Source organism: Manis javanica, chromosome 1, assembly GCF_040802235.1.
Source record: "Manis javanica isolate MJ-LG chromosome 1, MJ_LKY, whole genome shotgun sequence".
NCBI classification, from domain to species: Eukaryota; Metazoa; Chordata; class Mammalia; order Pholidota; family Manidae; genus Manis; species Manis javanica.
In genome coordinates this window covers 204,187,249-204,196,310 of record NC_133156.1, presented here as the reverse complement: position 1 = coordinate 204,196,310, position 9,062 = coordinate 204,187,249, and the positions used below count along the sequence as shown (strand labels likewise).

The following is a 9,062-nucleotide window of genomic DNA, read 5'->3' as shown; positions in this document are numbered from 1 at the left end:
ACCTAGGGAGCCTCAAGGAGTTTCTCTCTGGTTGAGGGCAGGACCTGCACCTGTAAGCCAGCAGAGAGTTTTATTAGGTAGGGATGAGGACAGGCTGCTGTGATAAAGAGATCCAACAACCACTCAGTGGCTTAAGGAACATAGAAGTTTCTTTCTTAGTTATGATCTGCAGCAGATATTGTGAGGCACCTCCCAGACCCCAGCTCAGGACTGAGGTACCATTTCCCCAGGTGCTGGGGGCAGGAATGGCTGTTGAGGGCCCAGAGTTGCATCCCTCTCTGAGAAATGCCCTTAACCAAAGGGAGCTGCCTCACCAAGTTATGCCCTCATGCCAGGGCGGCCTGCATCCAAGGACTGGTAGATGTGGAGTACAAGGGTCCCGTCCCACCCCCTTGTCTCCATCTGGGACAACTCTGAAGGGCCATCCTAGCTCCAGAGCTTCCCCCTGGTTCACCTGGATCTCTTGTCCAAGTTCACTGTGGTTCAACTTCTACCCTGCAACTCACAGGTTCTGTTCTTGAGAGTGTCCCCATAAGCCTCCAGGACTGAGTCTGTCCTACATAAGCTGACCTAAGACACAGTCCAAGGTAAGCATTCCTGCTTGGCAGGACACTTCGCTGCCTTCAGGAAGTGAGGAGCCAAGTCCTTTCCATCTTGCTGCTTCACCATCCCTTTGGCTTTGCCCTTGGCTGAGGCCAGACTGAAAATCTCTCTTTGTTCCAGTTTGTGGAAACAGGAAAAAGAATTAGAGGAGGCACAGTGTGCCTTAAGACTGTTACCAGCCTGGAAGTGGCCCGCGACTCCACTAAGTTACTTAAACTTAGTCACACGACCACATACGACTGTAGGGCAGCCACGCCAGGCTATAACTCTTCTTTGGAAGAAGAGTAAAAGATGGTAGATGGCCAGGATTCCCCATAACAACCTCTGAATATGAATTTGTGTGGTCCCCAAATCCATACACCACAATGCTCTGCAGCCACAGCAGCAAAAGTGAGCCTTTTACTGGGCCAAAGACCCCTAGAGCATTGCATTCCTGTGGATGGAAACCCCCAGACCTACGTGGGGTGTCAGTCACTATGGGCTCTGCATAGAAAGCCACACTGCAGAATTTGCCCGCTATCTAGAATGCTGCCTATAACTCTAGACACTTCCCAGTTCAAGAAAGCTTATCTGAGTGTAAGTGAAATAAAATAACCTGATAGAGATAACCTTCAATAGGCTCAAGAAAAAGACAATAATTCCCAAACTTCAATTTTTTATTATTAGCCATAGCTTGCTTGTAAAAATCTTGTCGTTGATCATGACACACAGTTGCCTGCTTTCACCAGGGAAGGGGACAGGGAGGGTGGGCTTGACACTGCTCCGGCAGAGAAACTGGCCTGTAGCACCTGGATGAGCAGACTGCCCTCAGTGGTCCCAAGAAGTCTTGCCAAGAGGCTGGGGCACAGTGTCACATCATAACGGTCCTGCCATTCTCCCATCCTCCCCTTATCTGGCCTAGAGTTTCCGGTCCATCTTATCGTGCCTTTGTTGCAAATACCCTTAACTTGCTTGCCTATCCTCCCTCCCCTGTTAAACCCTAACTCTGACCTGTGCTAGGGAGGCTGAGTACTGCTGGAGAAGATTTTATATCTGGACTGACCACAAGATAGGGTCTGGTCACAATCAGGACAAGTGTGATGAGCCCCACTGGGATCTTGGGCAGAGACCAGGTCCCAGGGTCAGGGATTGGTGGTCATTAGACCTGGATTCCAGACCAGGCTTTCAGTATGTCTGCTGCAAAGTCTCATTAGGGACCATTCCTGGGGAATCTATGAGATGCACTTTCTCACTGAGTTAATGCAATTCAAAGGAATGTCTCAGCAAAACAGAAATTATTGCAGTTCAAGAATCTCAGAGTCAACTCAAGGATACTCGACAATCTGAATGTTGAGTGTTTGAAGGCATGTGCTAAGGGCATGGCCACCCAATGAGGCACCCCTGCTACTTGGGACATCTCCGGCCTGCCCTACGGGCCCCGGTTGGTCCTGGATGTGCGGACCTTTGCTGTGTATGATGCTTGGGAGCTCTGCTGAACTTCTCTCTGCTCACCACCGACCCAGAGAACACTCGGCTCTCCTAAAACCACACCTGGCTAATCTGAGCAACAAATTCAAGGCCTCAGTAATAATAATAAGCCTCATTTGTTCACCTCCTAAATACTGTTGCAGGTTCCTGTCCATTTTACCCTCACAGCAGCTCTGTGAAGTGACCTTTTATCTCCTTGGTGCAGATGAGGACACAGCAGCTCAAAGAAGTTGGGGACTTGGCTCAAGGTCACACAGAGAATGATGGGCAGAACCCAACACAAGCCCCAGTGTGACTCCAAAGCTCCCACTGTCAGCTCTATCCCAGCCGGGGTCTCGCTCTGCCCTCCTCCCAAGGCAGCTGCCTACTTTCGGACAGGAACCTCTTAGAAAATCACAACCCAAAGGAATTTTAGGTACTGGCACATGCTGCAGATGGAAAACATTGGAGCAGCAAGTTCTTCTGGGGCAGCCTTTATGCCTACAAATTCAGAAAAGTCTGGATGCTTAGTTCTGGGTCTATTTTTAGCTCCACTCAATCTTGCCAGCAGCCCAGGCGTGGCCTGCAGCTCTGTCGGCTTCCTCGGGCAAAGCTGCCAAGCAGATTAAGCTCTACCTATTGAAATGCTTATGGCATTTGAGATGAGGTCCTTTTCCTAGTTAATTCTAACCTGTCAGTGTTCATTTTTTCCGTTGAAGCCCAAGTAGCAATGTGTCACCTCCGTAAACAAAGGGCCTGCACTGATATCCACTCCCTTTTTTGAGTTAGAGTCACAGAAGGTGCCAGAATCAGGGAGTTAGGGGTTATATTTGTCTGTGGGGTGGGGGAGGAAATCACTGAGTTACATAAATTATGGGGCATCTATTACATGGAAAGCAGTGCAAACTATGAAAATGCTGATGTATTTACATTATGAAAAGGTGTTTATGATATATTGTACAGTAAAAAGAAGGAGCTACAAAACTGTGAAGCATGTTAAAAATATATCTACACACAAAAATTACCAGAAAGGCATATTCTGAAATAATTGTTATCTCTGAGTAGTGAAATTTTGGTCATTTTATTTTCTTTTATCCATTTGCCTGCTTTTTTTTTTTCTTTTTAATTTCACCCCAAAATCAAACATGTGTATGTTTAAATTTTAACACAACAAGTTTACTGATAAATGTGGAACTGTAACAGCAAACCCTGGCCCTGATTTTCAGTGGGTACTGGGTTTTCTCAAATCAGGTCACAGTAAACTTATGTTTGAATGAATTTTTATTCAGGCCCATGTTCCATTCATTCATTCTTTTTTTTTTTTTACCTACTTTTCTTTTTTGGAAAGCTTAAAATCCAGGGAAGAGTTGCAAGGATGGTCAACTGATACCCAAAGACACTGAGATGGATGGAATGATGATGTTTTTGCAGCACTTGCCCTATCTCTGTGTTTTATTATATGTATTTCTAGCTCCCCACATCTGACACTGTTTCCAGTAAGCAACTGAATGGCTGAAGTGGCAGGAAGGCGAGTCCTCAAAGGGCCAAGTGGCCTGTGCAGTAGTGCTTCCTGAAGTCTAACAGGATGGCAGGCGAGACCGGAGGCAGGGTGGACCCCCCAGGCAGAGAGCACCAGGATCAAAGGCTGGGAGGTTGAGCAGCAAGGAGCTTCTGCAGAGCTGGCTGTTGGGCAGGAAGGCAAGCAGAGGTGAGGCATAAGCACTGGGGAGACCCAAAGGTCTCAGCTACCCGCTAATGTGTCAAAGAGTGAGCGCAACAACCTGCTCTGTTCTGTGCACTTTAGAGCTATTGCTGCTGCAATGGAAGATGGCCTTGAGAGGTGCAAATGGGTGGACAGAAGAGGAAGACCAGTGAGCAACTGGAACAGTGCCCAGGGCAAGGATAAGAAGGCCTGCCCTGGAAGGTGACAGGAGGAAGTAGGATCAGTAGCTCTTGAGGTGACTGGCTGGTATTAGTGAATGGGGAGGAATCCGGGGCTCTGGCCTGGAGCATGTGAGTGGAAGTTAGTGCTCTTCCTCCAAGCAGGGAACACAGGAGGAGACAAGCCAGTGGGGAGGGGAGGGGAGATGTTGACTTCAGTTGGTGCACTGTGGTTGGGTGAGCTATAGGATATTGAAGTGGAAATGCAAGGCAGGCCATTGATTATGATTCTGGAGCTCAGGGCAAAGGACAGGTCTGGACATGGGAATTTTTGAATCCTTAGAGTCCTATGGGTAGGATGACCACCATGCTGGTTGGCACGGGCAGCTCCTGCTCATGCCTATTTTCTAGTATATTTATTAAAAGCTCCTCCTTTCACTTGCCCAGTTTGGACAATAATGTATATGGCCACCCTAAAAATTTGAGAATAGTTGATTCCTGCATTTGCCTGATATTCACCACTCCCTGGCCTGGCCTGGCTCTGTGGGTATTTCATACTGTATGTGGTTTATTACCAGAGGTCTGCGTCCTCTATCTTGACTATTCCCACTGTGCTTTGCTCAGTATCTTTCAGATAGATGGAGCCCACAAAATGTTTGTCCTGTGGTTGAGAGATCCACAGTTCCCACCTACTGAAGGGAGAGAGCAACGGAGATGATCAGTGGGTTATCCTGCTGGAGGCTGGTGGACTGAGATGCCCAACCTTGGACCAAGCTCCTATTAGGTATGGGATTTAGGAAATGTCAGAGAGGTGAGGAACTCTAAAATGTTGCCTGTTCTCACAGCTGGGCCACCCTTCTCCCTTCCCTCACCCACTGCTTGGGTGGTGACAGCTGTCCCAGGAGACTGTCTTGGTTTCCTCCTGCTGGATACAATGCTTACTTCACCTGGAATGTCCCAGTGGCTCCAGTCATCTTCCTCATTGTTTCATCCCAACTCTTGTCTTACTCTTTGGAACTCCAGGTGGAGACACTTTGTTTTGTATTTTTGTATTTCTCCATGATGCCAAATATGAGAGTAATTTTTCCATGATGTCTACAGCAAGTATGTGGAATGAATTGCCGGGATTCAAACTCCAGACAGGAGGGCACCACTGAGGGTTATGGAGTAGGGGATAGCAGGACAAAAGCAGAATTTGCATTGATGCACTCAGCAAATATTTATTGACAACCTCTATGTACTAGACACTCTGTTGCCTAGTGGTTTTAGAGAAATAGTCACTACCTTCAAGGACCTCATTATTTAGAGGTGAGAGAGAACAAGATAAATGAGTAAACAAAGAGTTACACACAATGAAATAAGTTCAATAATAGTGGCAAGACCAAGTGGACAGCAGTAAGGAAGGGCTTCACCAAGGAATTAACATTTAGGCTGGGCCTTGAGGCATGTATAGGAGTTTGCCAGGCTTCAGGGAAAGGGTGCTGCTGGCATGGGGAACAGTAAGAGCAAAGGCACTGGTCCCAGAAATGATTATGTAGGGACTGGAAGTTCAGTGCAAGGGGTGAAGGGACAATAAGCATGTGGGGGCAGAGCAGAGAAATGCCAGGGAGATGAAGCAGGGGAGGAGGAAAAGGGCCTGACACTGGAGGCAAAGGGCAGGTTTTTAAAGAGAGGTAAGTTTGGTGGCTGTGGCAGCAAGAAGAGTGGAAAAGAGGGCACCATGAACACCAGTGGCTTTCCACCCATGTTTACCTGCAGCTGCCCTGGTTTGTAGGTCCCTGCAGGGAGTGGCCTGCCTCATACCCCTGAGTTTCCAGCTGCTGCTACAGATCCCAGTTACCAGCTTTCCTATTCTCCTGGAGGAGCACTTCTGGGGACAGAAACCTTGGCAGGGCTGGTCTCTGAACCCTCCTTTGCCACCTGCAGGGAGATGCCCTGCCCCTCAGGGGTGGGCAGATGGTGAGGCCTGCCTCCCAGCTGGACAGCCGTGCTGGGCTGGCAGTGCCCTTCTGAATGTGAAGGAAGCGGCAGGAACCCACAGGCCAATATCCGCCCTCCCAGGTGTCCACCCTTGGCAGCCCTACCTGTCTCCAGCCAACTGTGTCCTTGCCGATGAAGGTGGCAGAAGAAAGGAGCTGGGCTCCTAATTGGCTCCCTGAATTTTTCTACATCACAACATTATGTTTCCTGTTCTGTCGAGCGACACTATTAGTCCTTTTTACTGTCTTGTAGTGCTTCTTATATGCTTTTGGTCAGCTTGGAAGGCAGGGGCTATCCCCCAGCACTTACCTAGACCTCACCGACTTGTTTGGAGAGCAGGTGGGCTCTTCCGTCTTGTGAACATTTACACAAATGGAAAATGTCAGAGTTCAATCCGTAAAGGAACCCAGGCTGGGAAGTTCCAAAAGCAAACATCTGAAGGAGTGTGGGTCTGGAGGGAGCTGGCGTCATGTCCACTCATACCCCCTCATTCACTCAGCAGCTCTGTGGGTAAGGCCCTCCACAAGAATGGGAAGTTTTCCTGCCCTCCTGGAACTTCTGAACTAGAAAGACAAACTCGCAGGTTGTTAAATCCCGAAGTCAGTGCCACAGTGTTGTGCTGTCAGGCAGGTGTGTAACTTGCCCCCAGGTGCAGACAGGAAGGTTTGGTAGAAGAGGGGCTCACTGGGAACCTGGCTGGGAAGCAGGGTGGAGGAAAGACTGAGACGCTTCCAAGAGGAGGGAGACATGAGGAGGGATGAGGGCCTGTGGGACGGGAGTCACGGTGAGACCAAAAAGCTGGAAGGAGAGCTCCGGGGCATGGGTGCCTTCCTTCTCAAAGCAGAGAAGAGCTGAAAGGAGACAGGATGCTTCATATCCACAGCTTCTGGCTTACAAGAGCCAGGCCTGGAGGTGCTGGACAGACTCAGCAGGTGCCTGTCCAGGGAGCTGGGCTCTTCTGAGTGCAGGAGAGGCGGCCCAGGTCTGCAGTCAGTCACATCCAGTCCTGGCTCTACCACTAACCGGCTTCAGCCTTGGGCAGGTAACTCCTCCCTCCAGCAGATGAGGAGGGTGGACCTGAACAGAGGTCTCCCCAGGTGAGAGACTGCTCTTTAAAACATACATCTGGTGCCAGTCATCTGGTGAGTGTCTCCGGGTCGTGGTCCAGACATGTCTGTGTTTTAAGGGACATTGGTGCTCCTTGTGTGTACCACTGGATGAATTCATTTCTAAGACCCATTAGCTCTAAAGCAAACGTGTTTCTGAGGCATGAGAGGATGGTGATGGAGTAAAGGAAAAGGCTTTCCTCTACCTTCATAGGTTCAGTGGTGAGAGACTGTGAATAAAACTGACAACAAATGTTAACTGGAAAAAAATGTTTATTTACATATGCATCATGCATAGCATAGGAGTGCCCAGCGATGAGTAAACCACAGGGTGGTTGGAACTGGGGAGTATATACCTAACTCAGCAGAGGAAATGGGGGGAACAGGAAGGCCTCCTGTGGGAAAAACAAACAGGTTTCTTCAGGAAAGACAAGTGGAATTTTTTAGAATAAACAGGAGATAAGAAAGCTTGTCATATGCTCATCTGCACAGGTAGGAGTGGCGTTTCCCTCTTCAGGGCCATAAAACTCCCCCAGAGAGGGGATTTATTGGACATTTGCTCTTGATCTCTTCCTGGGAGCAGACCCACACCAAAGAGGGAATTTAAGGCCATCCTTATTTCTCAGAAGTTTCTGCTTTTAGTCAGATAAGAGAAGCTCTGAGAAGGCTTCTTTCTTTATCTGTCAAATCCCAAATGTCTTCAGCTTAAAGTAATCTTCACACCAACTCTGGGAATCCAAGTGGGTCCCCAGAGCGGAATGGCCAGCAGGAAAGACATCCTGGCCAGCTCAGGGCTGACCTTCCTAGCCAGAAGAAACTAGCGACTGAGGCTTCATTCTCACTGTGTAGACCACGCATCTGAATTGCTGGGGTCATGCAGACAATTTCAGAACAGGGCTGATGAAGGTGGGGTGGAGGGACTTTTTTGGGGCTAAATGTTCCAGATAATTGCAGTGGTGATGCCCTCCCAGCATGCCCTGGGGTGGTGGGAGCACATTAGTCATGGGTTGGGGTGAGGAGAGGTGGTTGAGGAACAGGAATAAATAAAAGGAGTGAGCAGTCTTGTCTCCAGCGGGCCTTTGAGGGCGGGGGTGGGTGGCTGCCAGCTTGCCGGGCAGGGAGACGTGAGTCACACCCTGCGTTGCTGGCCTGCCGCGAATGTCAGGCTTTGCGTCTTGCTCTATAGGCCCAGGCTTGAGATCTCTGTCATTCCTCAGTGTCAGACTTTGCAAAGCTACGTGACTGACTGACCTCTGGTCATAGTTCTTGCTGCTGCTCTTATCCTTAAATCATCAGAAGCTCTACTTCTCACGGGGAGCGCTAGAGCCACCCAGTCATGGTCCTGGGCCACAGTGACCACAGTACTCTTACTGTATTTTCATCAGCCTGCGTCTCCCCAGGCCCTCAGTTTGCTCTCATTCCTTCTCCCATGTGACCCCTGGCCCATAGAGGAAGTCTTCTGCCCAGAGAGGTCTTTTCCAACGCTCGGAGGGGAACGTCCAGACTCCCACTCCTGGGAAGTGTAGGTAGCTGCTCAGGGCACCTGAAAAGTCAGGGCCACTCCAGCTGAGGACAGTCACAGCACTTCTCTTCCTTCTGGACCCACTTTCAAGATAGCCTGAGGCAGAGGCACTGCTGGTATCCTCCTATCCTTCTAGATTTTTCTGATAGTGAGGTAATGCCCACCACCCTTTCCCCTCAGCACTGTGTTCTGTGACCTTCTAGGTAACAGCCACATGCCCACGCAGCCCAGCCCCTCCCCTTCACCTGGGTCTGCCTTAGGTAGGTGGGGAGCTTGGGGCAGGTGCCACAGGTTTCGCCTTAGGGGAGGCAGCCTGGGGTGGAAGCTGAAGTTGGAAATGTTTTGTCAACCTTGGCAGAGAAGTGCTGAATCTGTCTACAGTAATTGAAAGCCATGTTCTGCCTATGAGAGGGATTTCTATTCCCAGGTATTCTGCTTGCCCATTTGGGGCAGCCCTGTTTGGCTAGCTAAGGGTTCATATTTTTTTTCACAGCTGGATATTTACAGCATCTATATACTTGCCT

General features: G+C 49.3%; 1 long non-coding RNA gene across 2 annotated transcripts; it reads right to left on the bottom strand.

Moving 5' to 3' along the window:
* Positions 1-3,312: 3,312 nt before the first annotated feature.
* On the bottom strand, positions 3,313-7,716 carry LOC140843603 (uncharacterized). Of its 2 annotated transcripts, none has more exons than XR_012121482.1 (2): positions 4,873-7,716; positions 3,313-3,732 (listed from the first exon to the last, which is right to left on the bottom strand). It is a non-coding gene; the product is annotated as an uncharacterized lncRNA (long non-coding RNA). The 2 variants fall into 2 exon arrangements; XR_012121483.1 differs by having other exon boundaries at positions 4,878-7,716.
* Positions 7,717-9,062: the final 1,346 nt, after the last annotated feature.